General features: G+C 42.0%; 1 pseudogene; it reads right to left on the reverse strand.

Moving 5' to 3' along the window:
* Positions 1 to 1,244: 1,244 nt before the first annotated feature.
* On the reverse strand, positions 1,245 to 4,018 carry LOC128068478 (transmembrane protein 225-like; annotated as a pseudogene).
* Between the last annotated feature and the right edge of the window lie 7,769 nt (positions 4,019 to 11,787).

Raw genomic sequence — 11,787 nt, forward strand, 5'->3', positions numbered from 1 at the left:
TTGCCATATGGGGCACATCCTCAAATAGAAAAGCAGGTGCCCTTTCCTGAATACACAGCACCTACGCCTCTGTGAAATATTAGTCACTTATTTGTTTACTTAGTGTGTTTTCTCACAACACATACACACACATTGATATGCTCAGGTGCATTTGAATCTAAGTTCCATAAGGGCATAGATTTTGTCTATTTTGTTCAGTGCTATCTTTGTAGCAGGAGAAGGCAATGGAGACCCACTCCAATACTCTTGCCTGGAAAATCCCATGGGTGGAGGAGCCTGGTAGTCTGCAGTCCATGGGGTCACTAAGAGTCAGACACGACTGAGCAACTTCACTTTCACTCTTCACTTTCATGCACTGGAGAAGGACATGGCAACCCACTCCAGTGTTCTTGCCTGGAGAATCCCAGGGACAGAGGAGACTGGTGGGCTACCCCCCATCCATGGGGTTACAAAAGAGTCACATATGACTTAGCAACAAAACAACAAAAGAAAACTGCTAGCTTTTTATCAACTGGAAAGTGAGTATTTCACATTATATCCCTAAAGGGAAAAACTTAACAGTAGTCTGAATCAATGAAGTAGAACAAAACTTATCAATGAATTACAAAACCATAATGTCAAGTGAAAAAGGTGACTTGCTAAAAATGATCTGTAAAGTACAATATTTAATGATCTTTAAATGCTTCAATAGCTAATATTTACAACTTTTATAGATGTATAAAGTTGTAGGAAAGATGACATGAATGTACAATTATCAACAATGCATCATTAAAGGTGTTTTACAGTGAAACAAATGAGGGAATTAAGATTAGAAAAAACAATTAAGGGAATATCAGTTATGTCTATAATGTGAAAGTTGGGTGATGTATACACAGGTATTTCTCATGTTGTTTTGTATTTTTTTCTGAAAGGTTGAAATATTTTACAATAAAATCAATGAGACTAAAGTTAATATACATTATTCCAAATCATTGTGATATATAAAGTTAGTAGTACAGCAAGTATCAGTTATATGATGATATTTACTATATTAATAAGAGATGCTATTAAATGGTGAGAACAAATAAAAGCTGGTCAGGGTAAAACAATTTTTTTTAAGGTTTCTGGATCTTCTTATAGACCCCAATCCAGTTATAGTCATTTACATAATTCCAAACCAGACCATACAGCTGGACCTTCACACACCACATATGCACAAGATGTTGCCATTAAGATGAACATATACAGAAAGATAAATTGTCAAATCATAGAACCCTGGTTACACGACGTGCTTGGATGTTTGGTCTTTTTGGAGAATCTTCTTTCATGTGGGCAGAGTGTATCCAGACAATACTATGAGGCATTGCAGTACCTGCTGGTAACGAGACAACTTTGAAACTCCATGTTGCTCCATAACCTGACTTTCTCTGGCAGATTTGGGGATGGTGATCAGGCTACCAGAACCATTAATAGACTGCTTGTACTGTAAGAGAGAGAGAAATCCGGGGAAAAAGAGAAGCCAGGGGAGGGTGATGAAGGAACAACAGAAAACTCACAGAAACACTTCCCTCCCTATGGGCCACGAGGCCCAGCTGTAAAGCCTAATGGTTCCCTTTGAACAGTCCCAAGCCATTCAGGAGGGGGGTGCTTTAGCAGAAGTGTGCTGGTTGCTCAGACAGTTCTGCCTACAATGCGGGAGACCCGGGTTCGATCCCTGTGTCGGGCAGATTCCCTGGAGAAGGAAATGGCAACCTACTCCAGTACTCTTGCTTGAAAAATCCCATGGACAGAGGAGCCTGGTAAGGCTACAGTCCATGGTGTCGCAAAGAGTCAGATACAACTGAGCAACTTCACTTTCTTTCTTTCACTTTCTTTCTTTCACTTTAAAAGTGTGTGCAGAATAGCTTAAATGCAGCCCAGCTATAGTCCATGGGGTCACAAAGAGCCAGACTCACCTGAGCACACATGCACAAGGTTTGGGGCTTCCCTGAGGGCTCAGCAGGTAAAGAATCTACCTGCAATGCAGGAGATGTGGGAGACTTGGGTTCAGTCCCTAGGCTGGGAAGATCCCCTGGAGGAGGAAATGGCAACCCACTCCAGTATTCTTGCCTGAAAATCCCATGGCCAGAGACACCTGGCAGTCCATGGGGTCGCGGAAGAGTCGGACACGACTGAGTGACTGAGCACACACACAGGCAGTGCTTAACACAATTGAGCATTCTTTCTGATGGAGGATGTGCTTCTGAGTTAGGAAGTTTAGTTCCAAGGGAAATTTTAAAGGCTTCTTAGAAGAGTCTCTGGTGTTTGTAAGTGGTCACTGTGCATCAGACACTGATTCTCTCTGACCCCAGGCTGTCCTGGCAGGACAACTATGCCCCTAGGGTCACCGCCTCCACATGAGTGAACATTCCCTACCAGCTCTTTAGTCTTGAAGTTAGCGGTTATCTCCACTCTGAACGGGGCAGGTGTGAAAGAAAAGGCGGAAAGGAAGTGTTCCCTTGGAGGCAAGCGTATCGAACATCTCACTCATCCCACATCCTTGTAGGAACCATCCTCAGAGTGAGTCTAACTCCCCCAATAGCCCTTTAAAATGCAAAGGTTGGTAACTTTCCCTCTATCTTCTTTCCCATCCTCTCAGTCTCCCGCCTATCAGAGATTGGTTTTTAGCTCCTATCAAGGGCCCTGAAGACACTCATCAGAGGCAAATAACAATAAAGTGTTCAAGTATGCAGTGAAAATGATCCAGGAAACCTTGTAACTCGAGTAGTACACGGATTCACCCTGAGTTAGCATGTGGTGATACAGTAGGAGCGCAATGAGCAGAAGGATGCCTGATGTCCAGGCAAAAAGAGAAAGAAAAGTCCCTTCTGACTGACCCTGGCACTCGTACTTAAGTCTTAACCCGAGATATGCTTGACTTCCAAACCCCTACCATGCACAACTGCACCTTGTCCAGAGGCCAATGCCACTTGAGTAGTGGATCCAATTTGGCAGCTGCGTATCTAAGCCAAAGAACTGGGAGGGCTGAGTTAGTCAGAGACCACAGCCTGGACCTACAAACCAAGTATGCCTCCAATCCTATGTCAGGGAAGACAGGAAGTTACTGGTGGCTAAAGACAGGAAGTTACCTGTGAGGAAAGAGAGGCAGGCAAGTCATGAGAGTATATTTGGTCTGAGGAATCATATAAGTGAATTCAAAACCTAGGAGCAAGTAATGCATGAAGGAAAAGCTGAACACCACAATCAGAATGTTCCTGACCACTTCCAGGCCATCTGTTGAAAAGAAGAAGCTGTATTGAGGCAAGGACAGATATTTCTTCTGGCTCATTTCTACCTGGGGCACACAAATCTCTAGGTAAACATGGATGAAGTGAAACATTTGATTAAGTAATAAAGAGCAGAGGTAGGGAATGAAAGAGGTAGGGGTCTTAAGCTAAACGGAGACGGAACCAAAAGAAATTGTTTTCTATCTTTGTATCTCTGTAAGCTTCTTTCTCTTCTATTTTTTCAAAATGTATTTCTTGCTAAACACTCTTGGCTTCCTCTAGTGGCAATGTAACGTGTTTTCTTTGCTGCCAGTCTCCTTTCTTTTATATCCTCACATTCTAGATGTGCTGGATTCCCTGTTGCTACTGTCAGGGCTTCTCAGAGATCCATCAGGTAAGCCTGTGAGCTTCTAAGCCTTTCTCCAAAATGTGCAAATGCTGAGCTTTTGGGGTAGGCCTTGACTGTGTTGATTATGAAAGTGGGCACGCTGCGGCTACAGGTGGTTACACTAGCGGATAATGGTGAGATAAACGGAAGTCAAGGAAGGATGAACCCTCGTTCTCCACACATCTCTTTCCGTATAATAGCTCTGACCTGATGGCCACAGGGAAGTACAACATACCCACGAACTGTGGGTTATCGTAGGTTTTTGGGGTCCCAACTTTAGTTCAGCCCAATCTTCTATGATGAGTCCTATTGCCAAGAAGACTAAGACCCAGGAGGAGAAGAACATGTTGGTGGCCTCGACCTTTCTGACCAGTATGTGCACCATTGTGACTGGGGTTTTCAAGCAGAGACCGTCACCAATATCTCACATGCTTCTTCTCAGATAGGATTAATCACAAGAAATAGGGCAAAATCTTTTAGTGATTGCTGATGCAGTGGCAGTGGCAGAAACTGAAGTAGCCTATGGAACAGAGAAGATAAATCCTACTGCTTCTGACTCCTCCATTTGGGCTAGTCTGTTGTCATGGCTGTCAACTGCCATGGGATCATCTTGGTCTGACCCTTGACCCTGAGACCTACTACAGTGGAATCAGCAAGGGGCCTAGAGGCCCTGAAAGAGGAACCAGATACAGGAGATACGATGTCACACATAGAGAACACTATCAGCTATAAGAGCAACTAGAGGTCCTGAAAGAAGTCAAACACGTGTGATGGAAGACATTAGGATTATATGCTCCAGGACTGATGAACATTAGATAGGGATCAAGGAAATGAAGTAGGTAATTGGATCATTATGTGAGATGTCAGGTAGCTAGCATCACAGAAGAGAATGCCCACTCATAATTTGGGGTATTTTGAAGATAGGTGAGAGAGATTAGTGAGACACATGTCAGAGAAGAAATTATGTACGTAGTTAGGGAAAACAGGAGTCAAGATGCCATTAAATAAGATGTAAGCCATGGGAGCAAGCACAAGTCTGCTTATGAGAAAGAATTTAGTAAGTACAGGTTTTGGTTAAATTTAAGGTGCCTTGAAGGCATATGATGGAGGAGGCAATGGCACCCCACTCCAGTACTCTTGCTTAGAATTAGTCTTGAAACTTAATAGTAGGTTAAGAGTTATCAACATAGGAATGGCAGTTGAAACATAGGTGTGCATATCATCATGAGAGGATATCACACAGAAGGTGACAAGAGGCAGTGAAGGAAATTCTGATTAACGTCATTTATGAGAAAGAGCAAAGAATGAGAGGTCAGAGCAATGCTGCGTGTGTGTGCTTGCGTGCTAAGTCGTTTCAGTCATGTCCGACTCATTGCGACCCTATGGACTGTAGCCCGCCAGGCTCCTCTGTCCATGGGATTCTCCAGGCAAGAATACTGGAGTGGGTTGCCATGCCCTCTTCAAGGGGATCTTCCCCACCCTGGGTCGAACTCCTGTCTCTTATGTCTCCTGTACTGGCAGGTGGGTTCTTTACCACTAAAGCCACCTAGAAAAATACAAATGCTGCTGACTAATTAAAGAAGCTTGAGTTTTGAGGAGAGACTAGATTCCTAATGTTGCAGAGAAATCTAATTAGGTGGAAGCTGAACATACGTCACTTGATTTGATGATTAGAATGTCACTGGTGGTTCTGGGCATGGCATTCTCTGCAGAACAACGGGAGAAGTGAAAGTAGAAGGGAGATTGTTAGGTTTTACGTTTTCCTTTTTTTTAAAAAATAGACAACTAGATTAAAGAAATAACAATAAATGGAAAAAGAAAATCATAATTTTAGTTTCAAAAGGTAAGTATGCAATTTTGAAAAAGGAGAGATTGGTGGGATGATTCCTGTGTACCCTTTACCCTGCTTCAGTGCTCATCCCTGAGTTATTCTGAAACAAACCCAGAGAATCTCATCCTTAAATATTTGTTGGTATCACTAAAAGATGAGGACTAAGATTTCCTCATAGATTTACTTACTCTCCCTCTTTGTTTTCTTAATCTGGTTTATTAAAGGGTTATCAATTTGTTGATAATTTTCCATTTGAAAATGGAAAATTTATCCATTTGAAAATATTATTTTTAATAGATTTTACTACTTTAAGTTTTTACCTCATTATTTCTCTTTCCAATTAATTTTTTATCCCTCAAATTTCTTAAAATAGTTAAAACTTCTTTAATATGCCAGGATTTAAGGTCACCCATGTTTATCTGTGCACAGAGTTTGCTATATCTCATATAATTTTTCCTATTTAAACAAGTTTAAGAAAATAATATTTTAAAGAGCAGTTATGTTTTTCCAGCAAAATTGAGCAGAAGATGCAGAGATTTTTCATATACTCCCTGTATATCCCACACAGGGACAACCTTTCCTGTTCTCAACATCCTCACCAAAGTGGTACATTTGTTACATTTATAAACCTACAATGACGTATTATTGTTGTCCCAAGTCCATGGTTACTGTGAGGGTTCACTCTTGCCTTATGTCTCATATATTTCCACATTAGACAGTTCTTAATGTTAATTTTGACTTCACCGTTGAAATCTATTTGGGACTGTGTTCACATGTACAAATGTTTCCCACTTGAACGTATCTTGGAAAGTAGGAGCTATAGTATTGTAGCATTCATGACGGCAAGATTCACTAGTAAATAACTGAACATAGTCCCATCTGGGGCAATTAAAGCTTTTCCTGGGACTTACCTGGTGGTACAGTGATTAAGAATCCACCTACTGATGCAGGGGACATGGGTTTAATCCCTGATCTGGGAAGATCCTGCATGCTGAGGAGCAACTAAGCCTGTGAGCCGCAACTACTGAGGCTGCCCTCGAGAGCCTGTGAGCTGCAACTACTGAACCAGTGCAGCATCAATGAAGCCCCTGCACCCGGAGCCCTTGCTCTGAAACAAGAGAAGCCATTTCAATGAGAAGCTCGTCCTCTGCAATGAAGAGTAGCCCCCACTTGCTGCAGCTAGAGGAAGCCCGCATGCAGCAAGGAAGACCCATCACAGCCGTAAATAAAGTAAATGAATTATTTTTAAAAAAGAAAGAAAAGAACCAGCTCCTCTCACACACCTGAGGGCAGGAATGAATGCAGGTTCCCAGCAAGGCAGGAAGATCAGTGGCCAGGCTACCTGGGCCTCTCTTCTCTGCCTTTCTCTGTGTCCCTCGCCACCACCTCCCTGGAGCCCAGCTCCCCTCCCACTTCCCCTCAAAATAAACAGAATCTTTTCCTAAACACCAGGAACACTGGAGATCAAAAAGAAAAATGGAATTGTTATTGCTCTAAAGCAGTGTCTCTTTCACTTATCAGCTTGATTAGGTGCCTCTGTGAGCCAAACAATTTTAAGACAAGAGTATCCTCTAAGACTCCGTCCCCCGGGTTAGGGTACCATGGACAAGTCTGGGACTGTGTTGTTTCTGGGTCTCTCTCCTGGATATTTGTTTTCCTTTATTTCTAAATGTAAGTATGATAGCTACCTTCCTCTACTATACTTGGAATACCCTTCAGCTTGGGAGTGAGAGACCATAGGCTAACAGTCTGGATGGTCTGATTCCTGCCCATGGGATACGTATTCTAGGCAAATGAATACATAGCTCTTTATCATGATCCCTTTAGCTGAAACAGCTCCTCCTAACATCATCTTGAAGAAAAAGGCATAGAGGGTCAACCCGAACGCTGGAGCACATATATATAGGCAGAAGATCCCCTTCTGCCTGTTGGAGGTTAGCGAAGGTGATGATTGCAGTGTTTATGGGTGGAGAGTCTCTATACAGCATCTCTATGGTCTATGTCTGTGCTTCCACTCAGATACTTTTCATGTCACTTGGCTTCCCCGTTCCCTTCTTTATCAGATGTATTTCTGAGGTGTGAACTTTGACCTTCAGGACAGACTCTGATTTGCAGAACTGGACGGTGGCATTTTGTTACATTATATCCCAGGATTTCTTGATTATGTGCCTCTCTGGAATGCTGAGATGGTTGGATAGCATCACTGACTCAATGGACGCGAGTTTGGTTAAACTCCGGGAGTTGGTGATGGATAGGGAGGCCTGGTGTGCTGCGGCCCATGATGTTGCAAAGAATCGGACACGACTGGGTGACTGAACTGAACTGGAATGCTACTGAAATTAAAAATTTCATTTTCCAACCCCAGATTTGCATAATCAGACAACTAGGGTTAGAGGGAGCCACTTTAGCTCTATCTCCCCTTCAACAGGCAAAACCTGAGGACAGTGTGAATCTCTCACTGAGACTGGACTCTGGACCATTTCCTTTTCATATTTTCATAGTATCTGAGGGATCTAAAAACCCACATTTGATTTTGGTAGAAATCTCTATAAGATGTTGCTGCACATTACCATTTGTTGGATAAATACCAGCAAAGCATAACAGTCATGCAGACCAAGTGTAAGAACATGTCTTCATTCCACTGACCACGGCTCCCTTCAGACTAAAGCAGCCATGTCTGGTGGAGCAGCAGCAAGCCCAGGGTGCCCATGGGGGCTGCCAGGCACTGTTGGGGGTGGTGGAGTGGACACTCTTCCAGGTGGCTTGTACTTAGGACAGTGAGAGCAGGGCTTGGAGGGAGCAGCGGTTCTTTCCAAACCTGAATGCCCCAACGGAAAACTTCAGAAGATCATAGATTAAAAAGAGCTAAAAAATTGAAAGAAAGATGAAAAAACAAAAACCACCTCTCTAGTGTCCAGGCTTTTCACTAGCTTACATGACTCTTCTTTCCTCTACCTTGAGACAGCACCTAAACCATGGCTTTTGGATAAAGGAAAAGAGGAAGAAGAGAGACGGCATCCAAGTCATTCTCTGTGTTTACTCTTAGTGCTTGTCTCTCTGTGTAACTTCTTGATCTCTAAGTTTTATTCCACTTCAGAAACTTTCCCCAAGGAAGCAAAGGAGAGTGACAGGTATAAAGTCAATAAAATCTTCTATATTGATATTCCCAAAGCAGCAGACAAGTTGATTTTCACATGTTATTTCACATAATTCTAATAACCAAAGTCTTATATTATTTTCTGTCTAAGGATTAAAGAAAAACATCTCCTAGAGGTACATGTACCACTTAGTATTTCTTGGATGACTGCACCATGCCAGTGCTGGAATATGTGCTCAGTTTCTCAGTCATGTCTGACTCTTTGCAACCCCATGCACTGTAGCCTGCTAGGCTCCTCTGTCCATGGGATTCTCCAAGCAAGCATACTGGAGTGGGTTGCCATGCCCTCCTCCAGAAGAATTTCCAACCGTGGTGGAAAATAAATTATGTAATTATCTGTATGAGAGTAAGATCAATGATTTGCTTTGCCCCACAGAGAAGGATTTGATGTATTTGAAATATATATTCTAAGTCAAATAACACATTGACAATTATATATAGGGACTCAGCTCACCTTTAATTCAACAAACAGAAGTTAGAACACAGAGCGAATCACCTAAATTATCTCCTTCCGCGTTAGGAGGGATGCCTGGCATAACTGTGAAGACATTGGTTTAGTTCATTTCACTTAGACTTATCGACGTTACAAAAAGAATATGAGATAGTTCGAACACTTCTCCTTGCCTTTGAATTACATTTATTGTTTTTTGCAATCTGGTATCACCCCTCAAAATAATTTTGCAGCAAATTACAAATAATTTTTAGTTCCAAACAAACTACTTGCATGGTGAGACAGTGACACATACACACACTCACACTCACAGGATCATAATAGTCTGATTTGAGATTTATTTTACTAAACATTATTCACAATATGCGTGATTCATGGGCTGGTGGAGGGCTCATATAGGTCTTGGGTATGCTTGGAACTTTGTGTTTAAAATACTTAACTCCAAAAAAATTTTTTTAATAAAAATAAAAAATAAAATATTGACTCTAGTAGACCTTATGCAATAATTTTGCTAGAACATATATAAGGAAAACAGATGTTTATCTGTAGTATTTTAAGGATAAGCAAGAATACTGTGTCAAATGTCTACTCTTTTCGTACCATAATCCATATCTTTGAGGACTCATTTCTTTTCATTAAAAGTTGATCTCTTCGCCAAATTCAAGTATACAAAGAGTATTATGAATAAGATTCACATGCTGTACATCAGATTCCAGGAATTTATCTTATAACTGAAAAAATTTTAAAACAGTCACCATATAAGGTGGTTAATGTGTTACTGTGATAATCATCTCAAAATATATCAAATCATCAGTTTGTACACGTTAAGTATGTATGTGTGTGTGTACTCAATTACTCTGTCTTGTCCGACTTTCTGAGATCCCATGGACCATAGCCCATCAGGTTCCTTTGTCCATGGAATTTTCCAGGCAAGAATACTGAAGTGGGTTATCATTTCCTTCTCCAGGGGATCTTCCCAACCTGTACATTGAACCCTTGACTCTTGCATCTCCTGCATTGACAAGTGGATACTTTTAAACTTGGGCTACCTGGGAAGCTTACACTTTAAGCATACACAATATTTATTTGTCAGTTATATGTCAGTAAATCTGGGGGATACACCCAATGTCATTTTGTGATTTTTCTAGGAAATGAAAAACTTATTGTATAAATTAGTGTGTCTTACCTCTTTTTCAGGCCATGAATCTCTAAGCTGGAGAAAAACAAAGTATTCTGATTGAATTAGGAATCTGGCGGTGATTATTTTATCTTACATCTGAATATCCCATTGTGTCCTCCAGCCTAAGTGAATTCTCCCTACTTCTGAAAGTTTAAAATCTACCCTTCCCTAAAGACTGCTACTATTGCTATAGACAGTAGTGTTCTGCCTCATCTCTGAAACTCAACCAGTTCCTACCACTTTTTATAATGACTTGCTGGTCTCGTCAGGGATGGGTTTGATATATTAGGAGTGATGGTTCTAAGTCACAGAGAGCACTGGATACGGTGATTCATTCACTCAGCAGTTGGTCAGGAGGAGGCGTGTGCTGGCCAGTCCTCTCCTCACTAGACTGCAAGGTTGTGAAGAGAATGAGGCTGCGTCATCTTTCAGTGAGCTCATCTGTAGTTCAGTTCAGTTCAGTCGCTCAGTCGTGTCCGACTCTTTGCGACCCCATGAATCGCAGCACGCCAGGCCTCCCTGTCTATCACCAACTCCCAGAGTTAACTCAGACTCATGTCCATCGAGTCAGTGATGCCATCCAGCCATCTCATCCTCTGTCGTCCCCTTCTCCTGCCCCCAATCCTTCCCAGCATCAGGGTCTTTTCCAATGAGTCAACTCTTCGCATGAGGTGGCCAAAGTATTGGAGTTTCAGCCTCAGCATCAGTCCTTCCAATGAACACCCAGGACTGGTCTCCTTTAGGATGGACTGGTTGGATTTCCTTGCAGTCCAAGGGACTTGCAAGAGACTTCTCCAGCACAACAGTTCAAAAGCATCAATTCTTTGGCGCGCAGCTTTCTTCACAGTCCAACTCTCACATCCATACATGACCACTGGATAAACCATTGCCTTGACTAGACAGACCTTTGTTGGCAAAGTAATATCTCTGCTTTTAAATATGCTATCTAGGAAATGGCAACCTACTACAGTATTCTTGCCTGGAGAATCCTATGGATGGAGCTTGGTAGGCTACAGTCCATGGTGTTGCAAAAATTCAGACACGACTGAGCGACTTCACATCACATCACAGATATCCTCAATACTTGCTTTGCCCATGTTCTGTAACTTGTGGGATCTTTGTTCCTCAACCACGGATTGAAACCAAAAGTCATAGCAGTAAAAGCACTGAGTCCTAATCACTGGACTGTGAGAGAACTCCCCAAAATACTAAATAAATAAATTTTAAAAATTCCATCATTTGTCACTTACAATTATATAACTGAATTTTTTCCACTCCTGGACATACATTCAGAAAAGACAAAAACTCATTCGAAAAGATACATGCGCCCTCATGCTCATAGTAGCACTATTAAAAATAGCTAAGATGTGGTTCAGCGGTAAAGATTTCGACTGACAAGTAGGAGATGTGGGTTTGATTGCTGGGTCGGGAAGATCCCCTGGAGGAGGAAACGATAACCTGCTCTAGAAGTCTTGCCTGGGCAATCCCATGGATAGAGGAGCCTGGTGGGCTACAGTCCATGGGGTCACAAAAGA

Source organism: Budorcas taxicolor, chromosome 25 (assembly GCF_023091745.1).
Source record: "Budorcas taxicolor isolate Tak-1 chromosome 25, Takin1.1, whole genome shotgun sequence".
In the NCBI taxonomy this organism is placed as follows: domain Eukaryota; kingdom Metazoa; phylum Chordata; class Mammalia; order Artiodactyla; family Bovidae; genus Budorcas; species Budorcas taxicolor.